The sequence below is a fragment of the Pogona vitticeps genome, chromosome 4 (assembly GCF_051106095.1).
Source record: "Pogona vitticeps strain Pit_001003342236 chromosome 4, PviZW2.1, whole genome shotgun sequence".
NCBI classification, from domain to species: Eukaryota; Metazoa; Chordata; class Lepidosauria; order Squamata; family Agamidae; genus Pogona; species Pogona vitticeps.
Window position 1 is genome coordinate 120,549,681 of NC_135786.1, and position 21,195 is coordinate 120,570,875.

General features: G+C 42.6%; 1 protein-coding gene across 3 annotated transcripts in view; it reads right to left on the minus strand.

Annotated features, from left to right (window-relative positions):
- Positions 1 to 21,195, minus strand: part of PAPPA2 (pappalysin 2) — a 435,383-nt gene that overhangs the window by 406,611 nt on the left and 7,577 nt on the right. The gene's annotated exons all lie outside the window — the stretch shown is intronic.

The following is a 21,195-nucleotide window of genomic DNA, read 5'->3' on the forward strand; positions in this document are numbered from 1 at the left end:
CATCCAAAATGGCAAACAGCAACCTGGGCTGTCCCAAAGCACTTTTTTGATGCAGCTACACAAAGACCATGTTCCACTTTGTACAATTCTAACACGTACACAAGAACACATACCCATGCTATCCTGCATCTGCTGTTCTATTTCTACTAATATCTACTAATATTCTGTTCAGCTGCAGTGGGGAGGAGGGAATGGTTCCTTCCACTTTGTACAGTACACTTGTCATTCAAATGATGAACAATGGAAACATGCTCCTATAACGCCCCATTTAGAAGCAGGTAATACATTACTGTTTTTCCTCACTGAATTAAAGCAGAGTGGACTCTAAGCATTATGGATGCTATGCAATGAAATACAGTGGACCCTCGACTTACAGAATTAATCTGTATTGGAACGGTGGCTGCAGGTTGAAAAGTCTGTAGGTCGAGGCTCCATTGACCTACAATGCATTGAAAACCGATTAATCCCTAACCGTCCATTTTTGTTCCATTTTGTTTTTTTGTTTTTTCCGGTCTGTAGGTCGATTCTCTGGCTGCAAGTCGAACCTAAATTTTGCGGCCAGAGAAGTCTGTAACTCGAAAAGTCTGAAAGCGGAGCCGTCTATAAGCTGAGGGTCCACTGTATATCATGCCTAACTCTGGGATTTTTCAAACTTCTGACTCAATTGAGGCTCACTTCATCACAATTAAAATACTGTAATAGGCAAATTCCAATCTGAAAATCAGTTAAATGTGTCCCAATGCTTCCTTTTACACCATGAACAACTATCTGGCTTCAGAAGAAACACACATGCCCAAGAATTGATATGAATTATTGTTCAACAGAAGCAGACTGGAAGGAGGCAAGACTGAAGAGATAACCAAGAGACTCCTCCATGGAGGTGTGTTGTTTTGAGCCTTTTATTACATTTCTTTTCTCTTTCCTGACCCTCAATTTACAAAATCATGAGCTAGGCACTTGCAGACATTTCCCTTTGTGAGAACTCATGCTTCTCCAAGCTGTTCAAAATCCAGAGCAGTCTGTTGTCTATTGTGTCAGGGCAGACCACAAATCTCATCACCTATGTTGTACCACTCCATTACTGAACTCTGCAGATTGTTTCTCTCTGTGAAACTATCCGGAGAGTTGGTGCTGATTAATCAAATGAGCCCCCAGAGGATAATGACAGTGTCAATCTTTTTTGTATTTTTCTTGTCTGTTTTGCAAAACCAGTATTTTATTCATTTGTTTGCTGAGAGTCTGCAAACCTCCAAGACTGAAAAAGAAGCACATACTGAAGCTAATACTAATGCTATACTCAGATGCAAAACATATGGAAATAAAGACTACGCAGCACTGGCCCCTAAAACTGGTTAATAGTATTTAATCCACAGATTAGTCAAGTGGAGTTGCCAAGGGCAGAACAAGTTGGACATTTTAATTACCTGAAGAAACAAAACCCCAGGGGCAATACTATTAAATCAAGTCCTCATAGAATCATAGAAAAAATTGAGTCTAATCCTCTGCTCAGCGCAGGAATACAAATCAAAGTATATCTGACAGATTGTTGTCTAATTTTCTCTTGAGTGCCTCCAACATTGGAGCACTCACCACCTCCTGAGGCAATTGGTTCTACTGTCATACTACTCTAACAGTAAAGAAATTTTTCTGGATATTTAATTGAAATTTGGCTGCCTGTAACTTGACCCAATTATTACATTTCTTGTATTCTGGAATGACCAAGAGCAGATTCTGCACCTCTTCTGTATGACAATCTTTCAAGTATTTGAAGAGTGGTATTGTATCTCCCCCCAGTCTTCCTTTCTCAAGGCTAAACATGACCAGTTCTTTCAGTGTTTCCTCACAGGGCTTGGTTTCCAGCCCCCTGATAATCTTTGCTGCCATCCTCTGAACCTGTTCCAGTCTGACAGGATCCTTCTTAGCGTGCGGTGTCCAGAACTGGAAACAGTTCTCTAGATGAGGCCTAACCAGTGCCAAATAGAGGAGAACAATACCTCACGTGATTTGGAGACCATGCTTCTGTTAATGTAGCCTACGATAGCATTTCCCTTTTTTGCAGCCACATTGCAGTGTTGGCTCACATTCAGATTTTGATCTACAACAATTCCTTCTCCCACATAGTATTACTGAGCGATGTATCTTGAAACTGTGCACAAGAGTGTCAGTGATGCATTAGAAACTGGGGTAAGAGAACAGGAACCTCAGAAACCTACCAGTAAAAGGAAAACTACTATAGTGAAGCACCTGGAGGGAAAGACTCATAGTTTTAAAAATGTATGAATGCCAATGCATAGAGTACAGGAAACAAATAAGATGAGTTTGAACTCTTAGCAGAGGAAGTAAAATATGATTTGATAAGCATCACCAAAACCTGATGGGATGACTAGAATGTGGTGCTTATAGATAGACAAAAATTAAAAAAATGAATCACCAAATTCATTCACAAATTGCTAATTCATTGATTTATATTCATACAACTCAATGCCCCGATGAATCACAAAACAACAATCTTTAATGATCTTTGAGTCATTGATTCGTTTCATTATAAAATAGCCGCCAAGACACCTAGAGGAACCAAAATTGCAGAGAAGCCTCCACTGACTCTCCTCTACAATCCATCCAAGTTTGGTGAAGTTTGGTTTCCCCAAGCCAGCTGCTAAAGGGAAATACCTTGGGGGGATAATTTGTGAGTGTTTAATACGGATGTCTGAAACCAAACCTGGAGGGATAGCAGATGAGAGTCAGTAGAAACTTCTCCGTTATTTTGGTATCTCTAGGTGCCTGGGGGGAACTTTCCAGGGGGGACTTCCTTGTAGGTGTATAACTCAGCTGTCTGAATCCAAAATGTCACCAAACTTGGAGAGCTTGAAGAGGAGAGTCAGAAGAATCTTCTCTGCAAATTTGGTGTCTCTAGGTACTTGGGGGGCATTTTATAGGTTTTTAAGTAAAAAATGAATTGATAAACATTCATTGATTCATCGGGAAAATTGTAAATTTGTAATTCGTGATTTGTCAACCTTGACAAATCATGAATAAAAATAAATATTCATTTTTCTGAGTTGTGCCCATCTTTAGTGGTGCTCTAAGGTATAATTCATTCAAAAGGAACAGTATAAGCAAGAAAAAAAGGAAAAGTAGCAAAGTATGTAAAGAATATATACACAATAGAACCTCAGGATTCATGCAGGAACAGTTCCAACTGCCCCCCATGGATGCTGAAAATTGCAGATATGCAAACCCTATATATAACATAATATCTGGTTCAATCTAGAGGCCAGCTCTGGTAATACATGTTGGCAATGTTTGTTTGTTTGTTTGTTTAGAACAGGGGTCATCAACCCCCGGTCCATGGCCCAGTGCCGGTCCATGGGTTAGCTGGAACTGGGCCGCAGACACAGATCTCCACCCCCCCACACACACTGTGGAGCAGCCAGCCTGGGAAGCAACCCGATGGACAGCTTTGCTTCTTTGCCTGTTGGCTTGCTCGCTCCCCACCCTCCCTCCCCAGGGAGCAGTCGGCGAAGAAGCAGCCGCTCTCCCTCCCCCCCCTTACTTGCCTGTGTCCTCCTTCATCTGCAAGAAGCCAGGACGTGGAGCTATCTTCCTATAACTTGAGCCTATTGTTGCATGTCCTGCACTCTGAGATGACTGAGAACAGAGATGGCCCCTCCTCTGTATGACACCCTTTCAAGTACAGTGGTGCCTCGCATAATGGGTGCCCCGTTTAACGACGAATCCGCATAGCGACGATGTTTTTGCGATTGCTTTTGCGATCGCATAACAATGTTTCCTATGGGGGGAAATTGCTTTGCGATGATGGGTAAGCTGTTTCGCTTACCGATTTTCGCATAGCGATGATTTTCCCCAGTTGATCGGCGGTTTCAAAATGGCCACCGGGTAAAACAGGGACGGATTCCTTGCTTACCAGGCAGCTAAAATGGCCGCCGTAGGAGGATTTTCGCTTAAGAGGTAAGTTTTAAGCCCATAGGAACGCATTGAAGGGGTTTCAATGCATTCCCATGGGCTTTTTAATTTCGCATAGCGACAAATCTGCATAGCGACGATTTTTGCTGCACGGATTATCGTCGCTATGCGGGGCACCACTGTATTTGAAAAGTGCTCTCATATCTGCCCTCAGTCTTTTCTTCTCAAAGCATGCCCAATTCTTTCACTCTTTTCTCATAGGCCTTAATTTCCAGCCCCCTGATCATCCTTGTTGCCCTCCTCTGAACTTGTTCCAATTTGTCAGCATTCTTCTTGAAGTACCATGTCTTTAAACAGAACTTTACACAGTACTCATGATGAGGCCTAAGAGGTGCCATATATAGGGGAAATAGTTCCTCATGGGATTTGGAGACTACACTTCTGTTAATTCAACCTAAAAGAGCATTTACTGTTTTTTGTAGCCACAGCACACTGTTGGCTCATATTCAGCTTGTAATCTATGACAATTCCAAGTTCCTTCTCACTCGTATTATTGCTAAGCCAGGTATCACCCACCTTGAAAGTGTGTGTTTTATTTCTTTTTCCTGACTGTAGTACTTTGTATTTATCTGTGCTCAATTTCATATTGTTTTTAGTCCAATGCTCAAGCATATGCAGATCCTTTTGAATTTTGCTTGTCTTGAAAGGTATTAGATAGTCTACCTAATTTAGCGTCACCCACAATTTGATTAACATTCCCTGCATATTAATAAAAATGTTGAAGAATACTGGACTCAAGACTGAGCTCTGGGATACCCACTTGTTACCTTCTCCCAGTCTGAGAAGGAGCCATTAATCATCACCCTCTCTCTGAGTACAATTCTGTAGCCAACTGTGTATCCACCTGACAGTTGTTCGATCCAGCCCACACCTAGTTAGCTTGCTAATTAGAATATAATGGGACACTTTGTCAAAAACTTTGCTGAAGTCAAGATATACAATGTCCACAGCATTCCCTTGGTCTGTCAGGGAGGTTTCCTAATCAAAAAATGAGATCAGATTAGCCTGGTAGGATTTGTTCTTGACAACTCCATGTTGACTTCTAGTTATTACTGCATTGTTTTCAAGGTGCTTGCAGAGTGGCTGCTTAATAATCTGCTCCAGAATTTTCCCTAGGATTGATGCCAGGCTGACTGTTCTGTAGTTCCCACATTCCTCCTTTTTGTTGTTTTTGAAGATAGAGACAACATTAGCCCCGCTCCAATTATCTGGTACCTCCCCCATTTCCCATGATTTAAAGAAAATTATAGACAGTGGTTCTGAGAGTTCTTCAGCCAGTTCCTTCAATACTCTTAAATACAGTTCATCCGGTCCTGGAGCTTTGAACTCATTCAAGGTAATGAGGTATTCCTTGACTATTTGTTTGTCAATCTCCAGCTTCATTCCTGTCACATCCACTTGCACTTCACATTTGTCTGGAGGATTATAGTCTATTTCTTTAAGGAAAGACTGAGTTAAAATAGGAATTAAACACTTCTACCTTTTCTTTGTCATCTGTTGTCATTTTTATCTCCATTTAGTAGTTGAGCCACTGATTCTTTTCTTTGTCTTTTGCTATGCACCTATCCAAGGAATTCTTCCCCATTTCTTTTCCCATATAACAAAATCATATGCTTTAAGGAAAATAGTTCAATCCTTGGGTGCCAATGACTGTTCTATGAACATCTGGAATTCACTGACAAAGGGAAAATATTCAAGTGTGTTCGCAGATATTTATTTTGTTTGATTTATTTATTTTATTAAATTTGTATCCCATCCATTTATACAGCATCTACTCTGGGCGGCTCACAGTAAAATGGAATAAAAACAATCAGATAATATCAATTTAACAACAGTAAGAAAATCATTCAAGATGAAAAAAAGAGATAAATCAGATGGTGACCAGAGGGAAGGCCTGCCTGAATAGCCAGGTCTTGAGTTGGCTCTTGAAAATACCCAGCGAATTAAATAGTTAAAAAAATAGTTTAAAAAAAAGCAGAAAGTTGATTTGTTATTGAAATATGAATAGTTTGGATGATTGTATACTCTGTGTTCTCCTATCCTCAAATCTTTTCCCTTTTCCCCCACTTCCTTTTACCTTTTGCATTCCCTACCCTATTCCTAGTAGTTAAAAAATAAATATTTTTAAAAAAGAAAATACCCAGCGAATCGGCCAAACGAATCTCAGAGGGGAGATTATTCCAGAGGTGGGGGGCCACTGCTGAGAAGGCCCGGTTTCTTGTTTTTTCTTTCCGGGCCTCCCTCGGCATTAGGTTCCTCAGCCACCCCTCCTGGCTAGAGTGAGTGTTACGAGTAGATCTAGGTGGAAGGAAGCGTTCTGCCAGGCCTTGACTGAACTTGGTAACCAGCTAAACTTCTGTGGTTGCCAGCACCCTGCCCTTCCCCATAGTCCTACATCTGATTTCACACTGAATCTTTAAACATCAGTGCAAGCTAAGAAATAATTTCTGTTGTCCTCTCTGAGTTTGTGTGGTACCCTGGAAGCTTAACATGAAAACGGCATGTCAAAGAGGAGGGGGTCAAAATCATTGCCACTGTGTTATAATTCTGAAATACCTCAGAAAGAGAGCATGACTGCAGGAACAAACCCACTACCCTCACTATAGTCTAAAGATATTTTGGGCTTCACCTTCCAGAAGCTACACCCGTCGTGACTAACTGGAAGAGACTGTGGAAGCTGTAGCTCCAAACTGCCTTTGGAGGTCCAAAGATTTTCCGCTCTTATTCTAGGAGAAGCTGCTCACAAGATCTCAGAGTCTTCTCTGTTATCATGAGTTCTAGCAGTTCACTCTAATAACATCCAAGGAACTCCATTTTTCAGTATTCTATGGTGGCAAGCTATTTCTGTACTGAAGACTGTTATCAGCAACAATGGGACACAAACATCTAGCATCTGTTAGGATTATCCCAAAAGCATTCCTTCTCATAAATTCTTCATCTCTAACACAAATCTGCCCACAGTCCCAGAACCTCTCTTGGGAAATGAGATTAGAGGTTAACATACGCCAAAAATGAGAATACTTCTTTGTCCTCTCTTACCACACATCCCTCCACATCCCCAAAGCATGGGAGTCTACACACTAAACTTTATCACCAACACCTATCATACAGTTCAGGAAAAATCAGGAAAAGGCAGCATGGTTGTGAAAACAATACAAATGCAGGAGCAGGTGATATCTTTGAGAATTTTTTAAAAAGGTTTTTAAAAGGCAGAAAGGGAGATTGCCTGTGAATGTCCTCTGTTTTAAGAGATGGGCCATAAGTTTGAAACTACTCACTGAGGAGGAGCTTGAAATCAACATGCATGCTGTAGTTAAGCTAACCCTAACCCTCTTCACCATCAGGCATGTAAATCTGAAACATTTATAACAGCACATAAGTTCGGAGCTCCCCAGAAGAATTTGATGCACAGCCTTGAAGAAGATAATTTATCATTGAAAGCTCGCTGTTTGTTTGTTTGTATTTTATATTCTTAATGGTCGATCAAAAGAATCACCTGCTCCTGCATTTCTATTGCAACTACAGTACTCTGAAAAAGTTAAGAACCTTTTCTGGGACCTTATTTCAGAAGCTCATCCAGCAAGTGGGAATCTGCCCAGGAATGTGTCTGAAGCTGGGAACAGAGAGTTCTACTCCAGCACCAGTTCTAATGAGCAAGCAGTTCCCATGGTCAGGAAGCCAACATGTGGAACCATCAATTCAGGAACAGGTAAACAGGAAATGGAGGCAAAGGAAACCACAGCTAAGAGGGGGTCCTGGTGCAAAGGCAATCACAATCTAAGTTCTAGCAGAAAAGATCTTAAACTAAATCCTCAAAGATAAACGGAGCCTTCTCACAGAACAATTTCTGCACCTCCTCATTTCACTCAAGGAGTGTATAGAGGAAGGTGATGTCTGTTGCAAAAGAACCTGGCATGGGGAGCAAGGGAGGATTTAGAGTCGGCTTCAACTCCACAAAAATGGTGGCTGACCAAGTTCAACATCACATGTCTAGCTTTCTACCCTTGAAACCAGAAAACAAAAACAAAATCTAGGGCAGTCAACCCCTAGGGTTGATTACTGTGAAGCACCTGGATGCCTCTGCATAAGTGCAAGAGACAGCTAGAGGCTGCTCTGAGGTTACTGACACAGGCTATGCCACTATTCCCACCTGGAACCAGCCTGCAGACTCATGGGCTCAATTCCAGTTGCCAGGTTTCAACCCTGGATATACCTTTACTGGTCGGGGAGCCGAATGTCTGAAACACTGCCTCCTCCGCTACATGTTCTCAGACAAAGTGAAAAGTCCTTTTTAAGACCTTGGCTGGAAAGAGAAAACATACTGACAATGGCGTGGAGCTATAGTTGAAAGTAGATGTGGGTAAAGCCAAAAGTGGCCCTTTCCCTTCTTGCTACTTCTCCCTTCAAATCCCCATCCTCCTATTGCTATCGTTCTTCTTCTGTGAATGTCAGTGTTCTCCACCTGCTCTCTGTAACCTGCTTCTTTCCATGCCTCCTGCTTCTCTTTCATACCTATCCACACCCTCACCTCCCTTCCATCCATACATTTATATAATTCTTTATTTGCTCTAATTATTATGTGTTACCTTTCCTCTAATGAGATAAAGAACAAACGGCTCTCCTCCTTCCACTTTATCTTTACAATAACCCCGTGAGGTCGGTCAGGACAAATCAGGGTGACTAGTGCAAAGTCACTGAGTTTCAAAACCATGCAGGCAATTGAATCTGAACCTTCCAAGGCAACAATTCTAACTACTTCAGCACCCATGGTCTCCATTCAGCTTTCTTTCTTCTCAGAATACAGTCTGGAAATACAACAGGCTGCCATGGTGCTTCCGTTCTGGGTTCTGAGACAGAGCTTCCTCCCTATCAGAGCATAGAAAACCATACTCAGTTGAATCACAACTCCCAGAATATATAAACAGAGTGATTGTTATCTCACTGGTCTGAAGCCAGCCAGTGTTTGCATAAGGCCTATGTAACCTGTCATAAGTAATGGAAGCCAACTGATGAGGTGCCAAGGTGTATTTCAGGTTATGTACAATTAGGCACATGACCAGGCATTCACCCAAGATGCATACCAATCCTTCAACAATTATCCACAATTAGTTATTAATTATATTAGCATTAGGTGAACACCAACAGGATGCTGGCCACCATCTAAAATGGCTATGGGGAAAAGGAAGCCCGGATGAGGCCGAGGAAAAAGAATTTGTGACCAGTATTAATCCTCCATGAGTCACATGCCAACACAAGTTCATAGTTTCTATTACTGCTCTAAGAATTTCAAGGAGACCTTGCAGATGACTTCTTCATGGAAGTACAGGCAAGGGGCATTATGAATGTCGGCCTTCCTTTCAATAGCACCATCTCTTTGTTGAGATTCTTTCCTCAGGAAAATGTGTGGGACTGCTTCCCAGACCAGATCTAGTTGACAAACAGACAAGTGACTACTTAAAGAGATCATATATTTATAAATCTTTGGGTTGTAAAGGTCATTCCTATGCTAAATCCCAAATCAGTGACGGGGTGGGGGGATGGGGATCTCTTTGAAGGTTTTGTGAGAAATGGCCTCCAGATGAATCTGTCATTTTTGTAAGGTGCTGGCTTTTAAATTTTAAGTTTTGGTCCGAAGACAGAATCATAGAATAGTGAAGTTAGAAGGGGGATATCAAGTCCAACCCCCTGCTCGATGAAGGAATACAAATCAAAGGATATCTGCCAGGTGGTTGTCTAAGTTTCTCTTGAATTCCTCCAGTGTTGGAGCACTAGAAAGTTAAACTTTCTAGTGCTCCTTTCCCAATGGAATGGAATATGGAAAACTAACTCCACAGGACACAGGCTCCCCACCTCCTCCACAAGCCCCTCTTTTCTTCTCTCCCATATCAATCAGTTCTCCCACTTTTCTACTCTCATTTCTGTTAGGTCTGTTTCCCCAGCTCTTCACCTGTTTTCAGAACACAGTGGTAATTACTTCTGCAGATGGACATTAGACTGGGAAACCTTGCCCCTGGCATAAGATTCAGCAGTTGGTTCCTGATTCTGATCTGGATAATTTATGCTTGCAATTTCAAGCAAAGCCAACAAACTCTCTTCCCTCCATTCTTAAAAAAAATTGAATAAAAAGAGACCATGTGGTTTGCATTACTGTTACTAATGCTGTTCTCTACATTGTGCGTTATTAGGAATGAGCTGAACTCCTGCAAGATGAACGTGTCCTAAGTGTTTCATTACTACCCCTGGTTGAGATCCTGCTGATTTTCCATGCTTCATGGTCACTGATATTTTGGATGTTCATATACAAAAAAGGAGTACAACTTTAGGGGTTAGCAAAAGAGGGAGTCAGCAGATGTAGCATTTGTGACACCCATCAACAGCCACAGCTTTCATGTTTGGAAAGCAGCAGAAGTACAACAACTGTTAGATTTACTGGATATCACAGAGCAACTATTCCTAGGCAGGTATTCTGAAAATAAGCTGAATCAATCTCATTATCTTTGTGTCACAACCTGTGATGATTCCACTCTCTTATCCAGTCTCGCATTATGTAGTTTTCCTACCTGTTTCAGGCTGTAACCCCAGCATCTTTAAATGCTGGCTGTGCTGGATAGGGCTGACAGGATTTGCAATCCAAAATAATCTGGAGGACACTAGGTTGAGGAAGTCTAAAGGAGGCAATCAAACATCTGTGCCTTTGTTTTGAATTCTTTCTGGATGCTGCCAGCTAATTCTCTGATATTATCTAATTATACATTCTTCCAAGTATAAATTCTAGAAGGCAACCTAACCTATGTCAGGGGCACAAGAGATTGACTTCAATGAGTTCTTCAAGGAGGATAACTAGAGCTATGTGGTTTTCTTTGGCAACTTCATCTGTCTACAAGAAGTATAAAAGGAAGCACAATCAAAAGTTCTCAGGAGTGAGAGTACCTACCCGTACAAAGCTTCAAATAATATGTACAATAATAGACAGAATTCTTGTAAGGACTGTGGACATCTTGGTTCATATTTCCATGTTTCATTGGGACTATTCAGTGGCGCAAAAGTTGTGTAACATGGTTGCTGAATATTGCCAAGGACTTCACATTAAACCACAGGCAACTCTTTATTTCAAATTTTTAATCTCAATGATGCTGAATACCTACCCAGAGACTTTTTAAGCAATTGTACATGAAGCAAGATAGCACATAAGTATAAGCTTCACAAGCAGTCTTCTAAACAAAAATAGACTGATACCTTTTGGGATACCATGAATTGTACAACCTTACTCAGCAGCTGCAGCCTGTGAGTATTCTAAATTTTTGAAACAAAGTTATAGCATTATTATTTCTACATCCCTGTTGAAGTGCTGAAGTGCTGTAAAGAGATCATCACCACCGAACTGTATGAAGTATTTTGTCTTTGCTGGAGGGAAGGCAGAGTACCACAGGACATGAAGGATGCAAACATTGTCATATTGTACAAGAACAAGGGAGACAGAGGCGACTGCAGTAACTACCGTGGCATCTCTCTTCTCAGTGTTGTAGGGAAGCTGCTTGCCCGTGTTGTGCCGAAGAGACTCCAGGTGCTTGCAGACAGAGTCTATCCAGAATCACAGTGTGGATTTCAAGCTAATAGATTCACCACTGACATGGTATTCTCCCTCCGACAGCTGCAGGAGAAATGCAGGGAATGACAACAGCCACTTTTTGTGGCCTTCATAGATCTCACAAAGGCCTTTGATTTGGTTACCAGGGACGGCCTTTTTAAAATACTTCCCAAGATTGGATGTCCTCAACATCATCAGGTCCTTTCATGAGTATATGAAGGGCACTGTAGTTTTTGATAGCTCAACATCAGATCCCTTTGACATCCGAAGTGGAGTGAAACAGGGCTGTGTCCTCGCACCAATGCTTTTTGGGATCTTTTTTGCTGTCATGCTAAGGGATGCCTTTGGAACTGCAATAGAAGGTGTCTGTCTCCGGACTAGATCAGACAGAAAGCTCTTTAATTACTCTAGATTGAGAGTGAGAACCAAAGTCCAACTGAAATGAATGTGGGACTTCCTCTTCGCCAATGATGCAGCCATTGTTGCCCACTCTGCTGAAGACCTCCAACAACTCATGAATCAATATAGCAAGGCCTGCCAAGACTTTGGATTAACAATCAGCTTGAAGAAAACCCAAATCATGGGCCAGGGCATGGACTTACCTCCCTCTATTACCATCTCCATGCAAGAATTGGAAGTTGTTCATGACGATTTCTGACAATCTCTCCCTAGATGTCGAGCTGGATAAATGCATTGGCAAAGCAGCTACTATGTTCTCAAGACTCACATGGTTCAATAAGAAGCTGATGACATATACCAAGATCCAGGTCTATAAAGCCTGTGTCCTGAGTACACTCCTGTACTGCAGCGAGTCCTGAACCCTTTGTGCATGACAGAAGAGGAAGCTGAACACCTTCCATATGCATTGCTTCCAAAGCATTTTTGATATCACCTGGCAGGACAAAGTTCCAAACAGAGTAGTCGTAGAACGAGCTGGAATTTTTAGCATGTATACATTACTGAAACAGCGACGTCTGCATTGGCTCAGACATGTCATGAGAATGGCTGATGGTCGGATTCCAAAAGATCTCCTGTATGGAGAATTAGTGCAGGGAAATCGCCCCAGAGGGAGACCACAACTGTGATACAAGGACATCAGCAAGTGGGATCTGAAGGCCTTAGGAATGGACCTCAACAGATGGGAAACCCTGACATCTGAGCGTTCAACCTGGAGGCAGGCATTGCATCATGGCCTCTCCCAATTAGAAGAGACCCTTGTCCAGCAGGCCGAGCCATAGAGGCAGTCCCGAAAGCAGCAAAATCAGGGAGCTGGACAGGGGACAGATTGCATTTGTCTTCAGTGTGGAAGGGCTTGACACTCTCGAATTGGCCTTCTCAGGCACACTAGATGCTGTTCCAAGTCCTCCATACAGAGCACGTTACCATAGTCTCTTGAGACTGAAGGATGCCTAACTATTTCTACTACGTTTTATTATGCAGTCATAGACCCGATTATACAAATATTTATTTATTTTATTTATGTATTTATTATTGGATGTTTATCCTGCCCTTCTAGACAGAAGTTTACTCAGGGCGGCTCACAATATATTGTGCAAGTTAAAAACAATTAAAATCTACAAAACTACTCTAATCAAGATGGGAATAAACAGCAAAACCAAGAAAAGTAAAAGTGAAGTATTGGCAGGGGGAAGGCTTGCCTAAAGAGCCAAGTTTTAATTGGCTCTTGAAAATACCCAGCGAGGGTGCCAGGCAAATCTCTGGTGGCAAGCTGTTGCGAAGTTCACTGCCGATAAGGCCCGGGTTCTTGTTCTTTCTTTCCGGGCCTCTCTCGGCATCAGGCCCCTCAGCCATCTTTCCTGGCTATGGCGAGTGACTCGAGTAGATCTAGGTGGGAGAAGGCGTTCTGCCAATTATCAATGTCCTAAACCATTTAGGGCTTTGTATGTCATCATTAACACTTTGAAGTCAATGTGGAAACGAATGGGCAGCCAATGCAGAGCAGCCAGAATGGGAGAGCTATGCTGGCATTCACTGAAGTAGGTGAAAAGGAGATGTAGAGCTGTGTGTCATCAGCATACTGATGACCCCACCCAACGGTCTCATATAGATGTTAAACAGCATTGGGGAGATCATCGAGCCCTGCAGAACCCTACAATTGAGACTTCACAGGGCCAAGACACTCTCCCCAAGCTGAACTCTCTGAGGACGGTCCTCCAAGTAGGATCGGAGCCAGGCAAGCACCAGGCCACCAATTCCCAACTCGGAGAGCCTCCCCGGAGGATACCGTGGTCGACGGTATTGAAGGCGGCTGAGATATCGAGGAGGACCAACAAGGACATTTTGCCCCTGTCAGCCTCCCTGGTCATCCAACAGCGCCCATTTCTGGGCGGTAGCGTGGCCTGAAGCCCGACTGGAATGGATCCTGGGCACTGGTTTCATCCAAAAGAGCCTGAAGCTGATCAGCCACCACCCTCTCAACCTCTTTACTAAGGAAAGAAACACTGGTGACGGGCCTATAATTGCCAATATAGTCCGCTGCCAAGTTTGATTTCTTTCTTATGAGCCTAATGAGTGTCTCCTTGGGGGCAAGAGGAACCTTGCCTTCCTGGAGAGACCCATTAATTATCGCAGTAGCCCATTCCATTGTTACAGGCCTGCCTACTTTGAATAGCCAGGCTGGGCAAGGGTCAAGAGAGGAAGTGGTGGCCCGGCAGTGATCAAGCGCTTTGTCCACCATATCTGGCATCACAGGCTGAAAAAATTCAAGACTCACCGGGCAAGGCGGAGCACTGGACATCTCTGCTCAATCCACTGTATTTGAAAAAGGAGAGAGATCCCCATGGATGGCCTTCACTTTAAATTTTTTAAATGCTGCAAATTGATCCGGTGAGATACTAGTAGGAGGCCCATCACCTAGACCAGTGGTTCTTAACATTGGGTTACTCAACTATTTTTGGACTACAACTCCCAGAAGCCTTTGCCACCAGCTGTGCTGGCTGGGGTTTCTGGGAAATGCAGTTCAAAAATACCTCAGTAACCCAAGGTTAAGAACCACTGACCTAGACCAATTCCAGATAGATCGCAAACAATATGGAAAAGTTCTGCCTGCTCACTTGAAGCTTCGCTTATCTGGTCAGCGAAGTGTGATCATCTAGCAGCCTTCACCTTAGCAAGGTAAAGGTTAGTCACGATCCTGACAGCTTTCTTATTATAATCCATTGGTTCCTGTCTCCAACTGCACTCTAGCCATCTCCTATTTTGCTTCATAGCTCGCAGCTCCTGGTTAAACCAGGACCCTGGCTGAGCTCTGCACCAGAGAAGCCGTTTAGGAGTGATTGTGTCTACAGCCCTAGTGGTAGCAGCAAGCCAGCCGTCAACCAGAGGCTCGACAAGAGCGCCAGCTGGAATCCCTCTCAGCTGGAATCCCTCTCATGGTATCCTGGAATCATAATGGATCCAGTAGCCGTCGAGGATGGACCATTAAAATAGGTCCTTTCTCCCTGCGGAGAGGGAGTGCCACTGAGAGGTTACATTTTATTAAGTGGTGATCTGACCATGACAAGGGGACTGAAACAAGGTCAGTCACCATCAGACCACACTCACACCACACAGTGGAGAAAACCAGGTCTAGCATATGACTGCCCATGTATGTGGGGCCATTAACATGTTGGGACATGTCCAAGGAAGCCATGGCTTCCAAGAACTCAAGAGCTGGACCGGCAATCTCTGCCTCTGCATAGATACTGAAGTCACCCAAGACCAGAAGTCTCGGGGACTCCAACAGTGCCGCAGAGACAAAGTCAGCCAGCTCCGGTAAGGAGGTGGCTGGGTCGTGGGGAGCGCGGTAACCCAACAAGATCCCAATACCATCCCTGGCCCCAATCAACGCGTGGAGGGCCTGCAAACCCGGCTTCACCAGGGAGGAGTGCCTAGTAACCTCCAGAGTATTTCGATAAACAATGGCTACTCCCCCCGCCCCTCCAGTCTACCCTGGTGCTGGACTGCATAACCAGGAAGAGAGGCAAGGGTCAGGGGAACACCCCCTTTCCCGCCCATCCAAGTTTCGGTTATGCACGCCAGGTCTGTGTCCTCCTCCAGAATAAGATTTTAGATAATCTAGGACGTATTGGACACAGACCTGGCATTCAACAGCACCAGTTTTAGAATGGAGGGCCGGCTGTTCTGGCTACCCCGAGACTGCCAGGTGGTCACAGATCCAGAACACTGAACAGCCTTCAAACATCTGTTCACCGTTCTTTTAAATGTGTAGGAACTGTGCCAACACCATATCTCCCTCTACCCGTAATCACTTGGATGTTAGAACACCCACTGGGGTGGCAAACCTTCCACTCCACTCCACTCCAAAAGAAGAAACAAGGATACACTAAATTAATACAGTAAAACACTAATAAAAATAACAAAATTAATACATCATAAATAATAATACAAACTGAAGCAATTATCCATTTTCAAACAAATTATCAATTTAGGCAATCTAATATAAACAGGAATTAAATTAGATTTAAATTGGGCAATTCAAATAAATTCAAATTAGGCAATTTAAGTAAAATTCAAATTAAGCAATTAAATGAAATGTAAATATAAGGTATGCATTTGTTTTAAAAATGAAATAAAAGCAACAGAATGGAACAAACTAATATAAATTAAACAAATAATAAACAAACAAAAAGTAAATAAATTAATTAATAAACCCAAGATTCTCCCCCCATACATTTGGTCCTGTCCCACAACACACTGGCCAGAGATCTTATTTTCCCCCAAAGAGGCTGTTGGGGATGAATTCGAGTTTATGGGGGCAGAGACCCCAAGCCAAGCAGTCAAAACAGTCAAAGGCAAAGGCAAAGTATGATGTAACATTGGAAGGAGGGGGAGCAGAAAGAGAACCGCTGGAAACATGGCGACAGGGAGACAAATGAAGTTACCCCTTAAGCATGCCAGGGTCCACTGTTGAAGAAGGGACTCCCCTGGCCATGGATGCCGGCGTGGTCTCCCAGTTCAGAAAACTCCCAAGAGAGTCCCACAACAGACCAGTATCAGGCTGCTCCAAGTCCTCAGCCAGGCTCTCGACCCTCCTCGGTTCGCCAACTTCAGGCTCACCACACTTCCTAAAAAACGGCGTCCGCTGTCTCTCCGGGGCTCCACCATTTGAACCAGCAAGTTCTTCTGCGCCTCTCCACGTCTCCAAAACCCCAGCGCCTGGCTACAAAGTCTCTCAGGTCCCCACAAAACTCAGACTCTTCCAGGCTCTTCCAACCCCCCCACGTCACGAAAGGAGGGCCCCAGAATGCCAAGCTCCACCTTGCAGACGAGCTAAGTCAGCTGCCTCTACCCCGGTTCTCCGACTCCCCCAACAGCCTCCGAAACATCACAGGAACCAGGAGGAAGAAATAATGGAACTCAAAAAGTGAAAAGAAAATGAAAAGAAACAGTAAGGAAACAGAATAAAATAAAATAAAACAAAATAAAAAGAAGAAAAAAGAAAGAAAACCGGACCGGAGTGGTGGGGGGAAAACTCTCCCAACCTACTACCGGTCCGCCATCTTGATCTATAGAAGTACATAGAATAAATACATAGTATAGTATAAAATCTTGCTATAGCGGTTTTCAAATTCTCATAGCTGAAAATAAAAACTTTGCCACTAACTGTGTTATTATTTCTATTTCTTCCCTGTGCAGAGGTTCTTCAGGTTTCTGTTCAAATATCAATCAAGCAGAGGTCTGCATATTTTTCTAACTCTAATTTAGTTCCATAATCTCTGCATCCAAACTCTCTCAGAGGTGAGTGATTGCATCCCACTTTGGATGCTTTACTTTAATTGTTTCAAAAATGTGTATCATATACAGTGGTGCCCCATATGTTACTACATATGTTAACCCGTTCCGGATTAACCTTCGCTATGCGAAAACATCGCTGTACGGGGCAGGAAAAGCCTATTGGAACGCATTAAACTTAGTTTAATGCGTTCCAATAGGCGCCAAAACGTACCCCTCCAGCGATGTTTTCGCGGTCCGGCGGCCATTTTGGAGCCGCCGATCAGCTGATCGGCGGCTCCCAAATGGCCGCTGGACGCCCCAATCGTCGCAAAGCGAGTGCAGCGATTGGGGCAGCTCCGTATAGCGATCCCCAAAAAGGGATCGCTATACGGATTCTTCGTTGTACGGTGCGCTCGTTAAGCGAGGCACCACTGTACTGAAATCACTATGCATCAAATTTCCCTTTCACCTCAGTTAATCTTATTTTACTACTACATATGTTCCTCCTTCAATTTGTCTCTTTCTTTAATTTTATTTTAAAATAAACCCCCCATGTTAAAAAAAAAAACGAGAGCACACTATGAGTTGCCTTAGTATATTGCTTACATTTCCTGGCAAAGTGCTGGATTTTGAAATGGCAAGCTCAGATTCCTTCCCAAATAACTTTAATATCTGGGCAGCTGTCTGAGGTTGAACATAAAGCAAAGGTTTTTCTTGTGAACAAGTCGCATGGGTGGCTTCAAATACTTCCAAGGCATTGATTTGTCATAGAACTGACAGCCATGTTCTCCACATCTCTCTCCCTTTCTCTCCCCCAAATCGCTAAGAAAGACAGCACATGGCTTTCAACAGAAGCCTCACAGCAACAGCAGCAACTAGGATGTCTCTGTGGTGCTGTTGCTCCATAAGGACAAAGAATTATTTATCTAGAATCTTTTCATGCCTCCCTTCAATACATTTAGAATTTCAGGGTGCTTTACATTCCATTGAAAGAGAAAATATGACAAAAGAACAGCAAATAAATCACTTGACTTGTTAAAATATAGACAAGTTAAAATGCCTAGATGAAAAAAAATGGTTCCATAAGCATGTGAAAGACCATAATATGAATGCCAGGGGTATTCTATTAGACTACAAAGGAGGATATACCATATGGTGCCAATGCCAAGATAACCTCTTCCTGTGCTGATATGTACCATACTTTGTTAGACAAACCTGTGGAAGGACCTTAGCAGATCTTAAAAACTGGCACGGTACTACAGGAACAATTCCATCAGGTATTTATGTCCCAAACTATACAGGGCTTAAAAGCTAAGTACCAACATCTTGTACTGAGCTGAGTGTGGAAAAGTAGCCAACAAACATCTTCTAAAATTGATGTGATTTTATAAAATGTAGCCTTTAGCTCTGGCAGCCATATTCTGAACCAACGGAAGCTTCTGATTCATCTTCAAGGCCAGGGCCATGTATATGCCCCTGCAATAGTCTTATCAGCCAGTAACATGTCAAGAAATAACAAAGGATATTTAGCGTCACTGACGCCAGTTGAGCTTCTACTGACAAAGCTCAATTTAGAAGTCTTCTCACACTTCCTTTCAGGAGAAGTATGTTTTTATCCCAGACATGAGAAATAACCATGGTGAGGCTTAAGAGCCATCCACCCACAACAAAATTGAGGTTCAGCTTCAGCTAGGGGCTCTCATTCAGCCTATTATTGTAGCTAGGCACCAGTTCAACATCTCTACAATCTCATCCAGTTCAGATGATAGCCAGCATCTACAGAATTTGATATCATCAGTATATTTTAAATTTCCATGTGCCTTCCATGTGTGTTCTAACAAGCAACTATGCAGGCCCCCACCAGCAGCCATTTTTTGGCAGAACAACTCTTATTATGCTCCCTGCATGCAATGGACAACACGGTTATAATAATCAAATAAGGAGTCAAATTGTTACCAAACTAACCAGTCGAGACTGCAGCATAGGAATCTGAAGTATCTCTTTTCCTCATCTCTACTTCTTTCTTACCATCTCAGGTATTTAAACAGAGAAAACCACTGTCAGCGTGATTTAAAGCCAGCCCCATTCAGTTTAACAGCGCTTGTTACCAAATTTATTTATTTGTTTGTTTGTTTGTTTTCTATACCTCCTGGCAACCCAGGCCACTCTGGGTGGTTTACACAGAACAATAAACAAAGATATAAAGGCAAAATCCCAGGCTGAACATTGAGAATATCAGTGTCAGCAGACAAGATGGTATCCAGGATCCCTCTTGTGCTCACCACTGTTCACAAGCAGACACCAAGCAAGGGCAAATTCCAGAATCTGGCTTCTTTTATTTCCAGATTACATTTCACTCAAACACAAAGCAATTGTTACAGCTATTTTTCAGCCAGTTCTCTAGGTAAGCCTTTTTATTCAGTTAAGCCTTTTGGGGAGGGGCCTAGCTATTTGTGGGCTGGCTTAAATAGGTTACTGTTTACGTTTCTTTACAATCTCCTCGGTAAGTAATGCTTGTTTTGATTTGGATTGTCTCAATGTTCTGAGGGTCACTAAGATGGTTTGCCATAAGTTGAAAGCCTCTTGACAGCATATAAATGAGTATAGTGCTTGTTCTTGATTAAAGATCTCTTCTTCTATCTCCCATACTTCTATATTCTCTTGGACTCTCATTTTCATAGGGAGGCCCCTGTTTAGCCATGTACACTTTCTTACACAACTCTCATTCTTTCTTGTCATTGAAATAATTTGTAATTATGCATTCAATATTTCACTGAGCAAAATCTCTCACTCATCCTGACCTCTCTTCTCCTTCATAATTTGAAGCCATTACATCTTGCCTACTGTAAGTATTTTCTAAGTTTTAGGAAATCAGACTTTTTGAAGACAAGGACATGCAGCCAACTTGCTCACTTTCCACATCAGTCATTATCAGGAATTCCAAGATGGCAGCTTCAAGTCAATTTTCCTCAAGCATTCCATCTCCTTTCAATTCATCAAGGAATTATGAGTATCTCCTCTTCATCAGGATTAAGTCATGATTAGCAAATTTTCTTGTTGTTTCTGCCACCTTTTGGAGATGAAATTGTCAGAAAGCGAGGCCAGAAGTGTACTGGTTGTTCCATTCTTAGCAGAGTTACACTTCCAGCAGAATTTAAGATAGCTGAAATTCCCCATCAATATTACGGCAAGTCTCTATGAAAGTTTCATAATCTATTTCAAGAAAGATGTATCCATGTCTTCCAGCTGGCTAGATGGTCTGTAGTTTATTGCCACAACAATATCACTTTTGTTTCTTGCCCCTTACTTACCTGCTTCTGAATCAGATTCATAGAATCATGGAATAATAGAATCAGAGAATAGTGAAGTTGGAAGGGGTCTATAAGGCCGTCAAGTTCATCAAGTCCCCCTGCTCGATGCAGGAATAGAAATCAAAGGATATCTGTCAGGTGGTTCTCTAAGTTTCTCTTAAATGCCTCCAGTGTTAGAGCGCTCACTACCTCCTGAGGTAATTGGTTCCACTGTACTGCTCTAGCAGTCAGGAAGTTCTTCTTAATATTCAACCAAAATCTGGCTTACTGTAACTTGAACTCATTGTTGTGTGTCCTGCACTTTGGGAGAACAGATCCTCTGTATGACAAGTATTTTGAAAGTGCTATCACATCACCCCTCAGTCTTCTTTCTCAAGGCTAAACATGCCCAGTTCTTTCAGTTTTTCTTCATAGGACTTGGTTTTCCAACCTCCTCTTCATCCTTGTTGCCCTCCTTTGAACTTGTTCCAGTTTTTCAGCATCCTTCTTGAAGAGTGGTGTCCATAACTGGACATAATACTCAAGGAGAGGCCTAACCAGTGCTGAACAGAGGGGAACTAGCACCTTGCAAGATTT